Below are 9240 nucleotides of genomic sequence, written 5' to 3' on the forward strand. Positions count from 1 at the left end.
ATTAATAAGGAGGACAGAGGAAGAATCAATACCTTTGGGTTGTGGTGCTGGACAAGAGTATTGAACATACCATGGGCTGCCAAAAACATAAATATATCTGTCTTGAAGAGAGTGAAGCCAAAAAAAAAGAGGGGAGTGAAGCCAAGTTTCTCTTTGCAGGCTATGATTTTGAATCTCCGTCTTACATACTTTGGGCATATGGCCAGGAAGGACCAATCCTTGGAAAAGGACATCATGCTTTCAAAGGTGAAGGAACAGCTCAGAAGAGCCTAGATGAGATGAATTGACACAGTATCTGGGGTAATGGGAATAGGTGTGTCAGAGTCAGTGAGATAGGCACAGAATAGAAAGAGCGGAGTTCAGAGCTTTTTTACATAGGGTCTATAAGAGTCACAGGTGACTTGATGACACATAACAACTGCATCAATATTAATTTATGCTCAATATTACCCTGTTTTTTTCAAGTCTCCATTGAGTCTTTCCTATTTGTTCATTCCTCCCAGACCCACTAACCTCTATTATCCTAGTGATTTCTACGTATCATCTTTTTCTGCCTCCTTTATCTTTCCCCCTTTGGATATTTATACATATTATTCTGGGTTATCCTTCTATTTGTTTGTCCTTCTTATTTATTTAACTCAGAATGATGCTCTCCAGGCTCTCCTATGCTACATATTAATTTATGAAATTGTTCTTCCTTAATATTCATAATATTCAATTGTGTGGATTTACCACAGTTTCTCAATCGCATTTGAGCTGTTATCATTTTCTTGCTATCATGAATATGGAATCTATAGTGTTTGTTGTTGTTATGTGTTATTGAGTCGACTGTGACTGGCTCATAGTGACCTTATGAGCAAGAGCTCTGCACCTTGCCCTATCAGGAGCCAATGCCACTGTCCTTGATACACCTTTCCACATTGCCCTAGTCACTGCATCCATCCTTCTCATACTTGTTTTTCCTCTCTTGCATTGACCCTCTGCCCTTCTAAGTATGATGTCCAAGGACTGCTCCCTCGTACTCAAAGTATGTGAAACATGCTCAAAGTATGTGAGACTGAGGTTCAAAATTCTTGCCTCTAAGGAACTATGAACACAGATATACATATCTCCATTTGTGTCTAACTTCTAATTTCCTTGGAGTATATTCCTAGCAGTGGAATAACTGGCTCATATGGACTTTCTATGTTCAGGGTATTTTAGGAAATAAGAAATTGCCCTCCGTAACTGTTGTTCCATTTTACAATCCCATAAATAAGAGTTCTAATCTCTGTTTATCCTCTCCAATATGTATTGTTTGCAGTCCTGTTACTACTACTACTGGGATGAGATAGTAACTAATTGTTGTTTTGATTTGCATTTCTCTGTCAGTGATTCTTAATTTTTCTTTATGCCTGTTGACCATCTGAATGTCTTCCTTTGTAATGTGCATTTTCTTGTCTTTTGCCCATTTTTGTTACTGAGTTATCAGTCTTTTTCTTGTGGAGGGCCAGTACTATTCTGTAAACTTTCATTATGAGAACCTTGTCTGAGTTGTGATTGCTGAATATTTTTTTTTCCAGTCTGTAGGCTTTATTTTCACCCTATTGGATTTTTTTTTTAATGCACTCAGGTACTTAATTTTTGGAATAGCCCATTTGTCAATTTTATCCTCTCCTGGTTGTTCATCTCTGGCTATATTTTCACACTTCTTTATGCTGTAGGCTAGGGTTTCTAAGGTTGGTCTGATTTCTCCTCTTACAATCCTCTTGATTTGGAGTTTTAATCCTAGGTCTCTGAACCAATTTGAGTTGCATTTTGTGTATGGTGTGAGATGTGGATCCTGCTTCAGTTTTCTGCAAGTAGTTATCCAGTTTTGCTAGTACCATTGTGGAAGAGGTTGTAATTTTTCCATTTGATAAGTTTTGATTCCTTATTAAAAATCAATTAACCACAGGAAAGTGGGTAGATTTCTGGGTTCTGTATTCTATTCCATCGGTCTCTGTATCTGTCATTGTAGTAATATCATTTGTTTTCATTACTACAGCTTTGTAGTAGGTTTTGAGCTCAGGGAGATAGATGCCTTCTACTTAATTTTTGTTTTTCAGAGGAGCTTTACTTTTATGGAGTCTCTCCTTTCCAAATAAATTTCTCAATTGAAAGGCATTAATTCTTATTTTTTTCATACCTATTCATTTACTAACTTTCAGATACACTGAAAGCAATTGAAAATTCCATGACTTGGATCAAGTACACCTTAGTCTTTAAACTGGTTTCATTGCTCTTTGGCACTTTAGAGATGTCTAAACGTCAGATTTTTCCAGTGAAATGTTTCTTTTGATTTTTTGTCTGCCTCTATCCTGGCTGTTGGTTTTGAATGCAAGTTAAAGGAAATTGGTTTCAATATCAGTCATGTCTTCATCTATCACAATGTTGCCTATTAGTCTAGTGGTGAAGAATTTTGTTTTTTTCTTGTTGAGATGAAGAAAGCTGTAGTCCTCTTCAATATTGAAGGCTGTAGTCTTTAATTTTTTGCAGCAAATACTTCAAAACCTCTTCACTTCTGCAAACAAAATTGTTGGTGAGTCTTGCTCCAAATCTGATGTCACACTATTCTTTATCTAGTTTCTCAAATTATTTCCTCAGAATACAGAGTGAAATAGATATATAGAATGATACAATATTAATGCACATAATTTTTATTTTAAACCACACAGTGTTTCCTCGTTCTGTTCAGACAATCATATCTTGATCTATATATAGGTTTCATATGAGTACAGTAAGATTCTGTTCTTCTCAATATTATTTATGATTTCTTATTATCCACAAAGTCAAATGCCTTTATGTAATAGAACCATTGTGACTAAGCATTTATATAAATGCAATATACTTTTAAATTCACCATCTCATGCTGATTATGAGGTTAAAGTTTGGAATTTAAGTATATCAAAAATCCAAAAATCTACCATTTTATTCTCAGAGAGAAAATATTCTATGCATTAAAAAAGTGAAGCAACTAAATGCCATATATTGTATATTTTAGTATATAGCAGTAACACTCCCACGTAAATAACCAGCATGGGTATATAATATGCAAAGTACGCAGAGGAAACTAATGCACTACAGGGTGGCACAGTTTGAAAAAACAAAGTATAATGCTCAGGTTATTTGCATAAAAATATGATATTCTGAGAAACATTTACCAGTAAAAGAAAAGTGTAAATGCAAATTTGAATTTGTACATAAAGGAGTCTATAGGAATCATGATATTAACTTTGGGGGGGAAAGGGAGATTTGCATGCTAAATGTTGAGTTTTTATGCTACTTGAAGCTACTATATACTATTTTTTGCCATTATCCATAGTAAAAGCAGTGTTCAGGGGAAACTTAAATGTCAAAAAGAAAGCATACACAGGGACATAGGAACAAGAAACAACCTATGACATAAACATCTAAAATGTGTCTTATTATATCTCCTGTGGAATTAATCCCTAGGAATTTACCACCAACCATTATGAGTTTGGAGCAACCTTCAATTAATGACAATCACACATTGTATTATAATTATATATTTTCTTGATTTATACCTTAAACAAGGTGTGCTCTTTGAGGTAAGAAAGTATATATGCAGGTATCCCAACACCTAATTGTAATGTCTAATTTGGTCCTTGGTACATAATCAGCAGTCAGTGTATGTCAGAATGATTGGTGAGCAAGTACATGAATGAATGTGTTTATATGCAATGTTGAATGTAAAAATTTGACAGAAAGTCTAATGATTTGGGCGAGAGTATAAACTGGAACAATTGTAGATGTGGAATTCTCAGGTATAAAATACTCACTTTTATGTATTTTTTTTCCAGCTTTATCTAAGTAAATGAATGCATTTTGCCCCATCCTGTAATATTGAAAGTTCCCGATCTCACCATCTTCAGGGCAAATGCCTTCCATCCTGACTGTTCTAATAAGTCTAGCTAGTATCTAAATCCATCCTGTAACTAGTGTCCTGGAGAGTGATAAACACAGAATAGTTCACTCCACTATTTTGATTTTAGTACAAAAGTGAGTAATGCCTTTTATACAAAATCTGTGAAGAAGCACTACATATTGTGTAAGTCTCTTGGTCCTGGCAACCTTTCAAACCATTTTTCCTGAGTAAGTACTGTTACAGGTTACTAGATAGATAATGATATACTGAATCTTGTAATTGTTTGGATTTTTCCTACAGAACATGTTCATTTACATTTGCTCTTGTTAAATGAAGTTTGTATGTTGGTGTGCACTTTCCTGTCTGCTCATTCAGACTCCCTGGAATCTTCTGTGTTATCTCTGTTGCCACAGCATTTACTTGTTCAGCAGAGCTTACCATCATGTGAAATGGAGATTTCAGTATAACCACTTTTATTTCATTTTCCTATGTCTAGAAGCAATAAAAGGAGCCTTGATGTTTTAGTGTCTAGTATTTAGGGCTGTGCTTCCAACCCAAAGACCCACAGTGCAAATCTACTAGCTGCACATCAGTTCAATGGCAATCTCTTCCTGTGCAATTTATAGCCTCTGAAAATCCACAGGAGGTTCAGCTATGAGTTAGTTCTGACTCAACATTACATGAAAAAAACCAACTAATGGAAATGTTGATGGTTTGACATTCCAGCTACTCCAAAGGAGAAATATAGATTAATATCCTTCTATAAAGCTTTTCAATCTTAGAAATTGAATGGAGGCTTCCTAAGAGTAGGATTTGATGGGATACATGTATATGTGCATAATAAAAATACTTAGCATTATTGTGCATAATATGTTGAGTTGTTAGTCCAGTAGTCAACACCACCATATGCTCAAGAAGAGAAAGATGGAAAATCTCATTTCATAAAAATTTACAGACTCAGAAAATATATAAAAGGTCACCAAGACTTAGAACCAAACTCACTGGTCATAGGTTTGTTTTTAAAATATAATACTTACCTGGCAGGGGAGATACCGTGATCACGAAGGTCGTTTTCTCAGGACGAGGCTTATCCATTGCACTCGGGATGCGCTGACCCCTGCGATTTCCCCAAATGTGGGAAACTCGACTACATAATTTGTGGTAGTGGGGGACTGCATTTGTGCTTTCTCCTGATAAAAAAAATAAAAAATAATAATAATGCTTCTGACAAGAATCAGATATGTTGGAAGTAGTGGAGATGGTACACAGTAATTTTAGTCTTCTTAATTTAGATAATTATTTATTTAGTTAATTTTTTTTAGTCCTTTCTATCTTCTACAAACAATAGTTATTTCATCAGACATATATGTATACCTCAGCCACGGCACAAGATCAGTTGAAGTCAAAGATGCCATGTATCGGGTTTGTAAAGATGTGAATAGCAATGAGAAAAGACTACCCAACTTTCTCCTGTGATGCCACTACTGGATTTGAACCACCAGTGATGCCTAGCTGTTGGGGAGCAAAGCAACTTCTCTATGGACTAACTATAACACCTGAGTTCCATCAATCATATTAGCCTGCTCTAGAATTGTAGTGCATAATTAATAGCACTGGTATCCCAATAAGCTGGAAGCAGGAGAGGCATCCACTTCCAAAATGGCTTGCCTCTGGAAACTCTATGTACGAACAGTGCTCAGGCTGTTCGTTCATAGGGTCACTATGAGTCATCTACGACTCGACAGCATTAAACAACAACAACAACAACAACAACAACAACATCCCAATAAGAGTGCCTCTCTTGAGGTTATAATACAAAAGTGGCTCCATGAGGAAAAATGGGCAATCTCCTCCTGTATAATTAACAGGCTCAGAAATTCAATGGAGTGTCAACTACAAGTTGGTTCCAGCTTGATGACAGTGAAAGAGACAAAGGGAGACCAGATTACTTGTATCTAGTGTGCCGTAATCTCTGAAGAAAAATCTTCCTCATTTTGAAAGCATATTCAGAATTGGTTTTAGATGGTCTCTGTTTTTTCTATAAATAGCATAGTTTCTCAGAACATTTTTTATTCTCTTATTTTTTTCTTTTTCCTCCCAGAGCATTCATATGACTTATTTAGGAATAACTTTCCCTTATATTATTAACATCAGTGCTTATTGTTGAGCAACGACTCCTGCCGGCTTGACAGGGTTTTGTAATGCAGCAGGACAATTACCTTTGAAGCAATACTAACATAAACACTTAGAGAGCTCTGATTTAGATTGGAATGCTTTCCAAATGGTCGAAGTTGGAAATAATCTGAATAACATATTCCTATTTTATCCAGGGAATAAAGGGATAAACCAAAGCTCAGTGTCAAAAGATTTCTTTTTTGTGTGTGAGACAGTGGCAACACTAGGGAGTGTAGAAGTTAAAGAATGCACTGGATGATAGAGCCAGAGAGAAAATGCTTAGTCCTGCCAATTATGGCATCTCTCTCAAGTCTCTATCAAACTTGAGCAAAGGCTTCTCTCTCTCTGATTCCATGGGGTAGCAGTCTCAAAGTCAGCTCTGTCTCATGTCTGACCTCTGGTTATTTGCTGTTGCTGATTCAGCTGGCTATTTCTGTATGTCTCTATCTGAGTGGAGAAGGACTCATTGGCCCTGGAAGACTCATACTCTGCATATTCTGTTTGTTCTTTGCTGGTGAGAGATTCTCAGTTTCTGCTGCTAAATCTACTCAATTTAATATTAAGTCCTCTGGTGAACAAGCATGCCATTTTTGCTGAAGAATCTTCTATTCCCTTTGGAAACTTTGAGCATTTGCAACCACAAGCAAAGGTCAATCCAGAGCAAGCCATCTGGTTGCCGTAATCCACACTATCTCACAGCAGGGATCGTCTTCTCTTCATCTGGTTGAGTTCTGGTCAACTCATCTTCAGTTATGCATGGCTAGAGCCAAATGGATATCAGTCAAAAACACAGGAGTCCACACTTTCCCCTGTTTTCCAGATTGGTCCTTTCATTTAGCCTTAACCCCCCATATAGAGCCAAGTCAACAAATCAAGAGTTCTCATGATTCCCTGCTCCCAGCAGCCTTTTTGACTCATCAGTACATCTATGAATGATAGGTGGACAGTTCTGAAGGACCACATCCATCCAAGATCACCCTGTCTCTTCACTGTTGCATGCCTCCTGCCTCCACTCCAATGGATGCAGGGAATCATCATGAGTGGAACATACTCATCAACTTCCTTTAACTTCAAGTCCTGGAAGTTTTGTTTCATTGTCAAATATCAACTGACTGTAGGTAGATGGATTGATTTTTGGGGTTCTCATTCAGGAGGCTGGACTTTATGAAGAGGAATGTGGCATCAGGATTGAGGAAGACTGATTGAAAACCTACATTACACAGATGACACAACCCTGCTTGCTGAAACTGAGGAGGGCCTGAAGTGTTTGCTGTAGAAGATCAAGGACTGTAGTCTTGAATGTGGATTGAAGCCTAACATAAAGAAGACAAAGGTTCCCACAACCTGGCCAATCGGCAGCAATATGGAGCAACAACATGAGTGGAGAAAAGATTGAGATTGGCTCACGCGTGGAGAGCCTGACGCTGCTGGACAGCTGTCACCATGAAGTTCAACCCTTTTGTTACCTCAGACTGCAGCAAGAACTGCAAATGCCACTTCAATGCCCCCTCGCATGTGCGCAGGAAGATCATGTCCTCCCCTCTGTCCAAGGAGCCGCGGCAGAAGTACAATGTGTGCTCCATGCCCATCCGCAAGGATGATGAGGTCCAGGAGGTGCGAGAACATTACAAAGGTCAGCAAATTGGCAAGGTAGTCCAGGTGTACAGAAAGAAGTATGTCATCTACATCAAAAGAGTGCAGTGTGAGAAGGCTAACGGTATAACTGTGCATGTGGGCATTCACCCAAGCAGCTGTTACCAGGCTGAAATTGGATTAAGATAGGAAAAAAATTCTTGAACATGAAGCCAAATCTTGGCAAGTTGGAAAAGAGAAAGGTAACTACAAGGAAGAACTGATTGAGAAAATGTAGGAATGAATGCATCCTGAAGAGCAATCACAGTTTAACTAGATTTCCATTTGAATATGAGTTCTTGTGACGTTCCAAAATGACCCTCTCATTCAGAAGTAACGATAAATCTGCCTTTGCAATTTCAATTCCTATTTTTAAGAATAAAAATGGAAATGGTTCCCCACCCCAAAAAAAAAAGATTGAGATTGTTAACAATTTCGACTTGCACAGATTCACAATCAATAATCTTGGCACAAACAGTCAAAAAACCGAAAGACTAATTGCACTGGGGAAATGTGCTGTCAGAGACCTCTAAAGTGCTAAAGAGCAACATTATCAGTCTTGGGACTAAAGCGCACCTGATTTAGGCCATGGTCTTTACAATTACTTACTATGCATCAGAGAACTGGAGAATGACTAAACATGACAAGAAGAATTGATGCCTTTGTATTGTGGTACTTGAGAAGAGTATTGAACATACAGTGCACTTCCAAGAGAAAAGACAGGTTTATCCAAGAGAGTATGAAGCCAGGCTTCTCCTTGGAGGCAAGGATTTTGAAGCTCTGTCTCACAGAGCTTGATAATGGGAAGAAGAGGGAGACCCCAGATGAGATGTATTGATATACTGACTGGAGTAATGGGGCTGTTGCAGACAGTGAGACTGGCTCAGAATAGAAAGAACAGAATTCAGAGCAATTGTATGTAAGGTATCTATGAGTTGCAGATGACTTGATGGCACATAACAACAATAATAACATATAAATAAAATAAGTATGAGAATGCACAGCCACATTGCTCCTTAAAGGAAATGAAGCTTTGTCTCACATACTTTGGGCATATGTCTAGTTGGTGGTATTTCTTGGAGAGGGTTATCATGCTTGGGAAGGTTGAGGGGTGGCAAAAGAGAGGAAGACCCTAGACCAGGTGAGGTGACACAGTGACTTTGGCAATAGGCTTAAGTGTATTAGAGATTGTCAAGATGTTATTAGATAGGATGGGGTTCATATTGATTGTTCATAAGTTCCCTATGAGTCATATTTGACTTAAGGGGATCTAACAAGAACAGCAACAAGTCTTTTTTATGGTCTGCTCAATTTCTTCTTTTGTGATCAGTCTTTTCAAGTTTTCTACTTCTCTGTCAATTTGTTCAGAGTGTGGGTTTCTAGAAATTTGTTCACTTCTTCTAGGTTTTCAAGTTTATTGAAATACAGCTTTTCTTAATATTCTAATATTATCACTTTAATTTCATCTAGTTTTGATGCCACTTATTTCATTTCTTATTGAATTACTTGTATCCTTTCTTTACTTT

At 37.5% G+C, this 9240-nt stretch overlaps 1 pseudogene; it reads left to right on the forward strand.

Moving 5' to 3' along the window:
• The first annotated feature begins 7525 nt into the window (after positions 1-7525).
• On the forward strand, positions 7526-7952 carry LOC102875491 (annotated as a pseudogene).
• Positions 7953-9240: the final 1288 nt, after the last annotated feature.

Source organism: Elephantulus edwardii, unplaced genomic scaffold, assembly GCF_000299155.1.
Source record: "Elephantulus edwardii isolate Elephantulus edwardi_28Jun2011 unplaced genomic scaffold, EleEdw1.0 scaffold00032, whole genome shotgun sequence".
NCBI classification, from domain to species: Eukaryota; Metazoa; Chordata; class Mammalia; order Macroscelidea; family Macroscelididae; genus Elephantulus; species Elephantulus edwardii.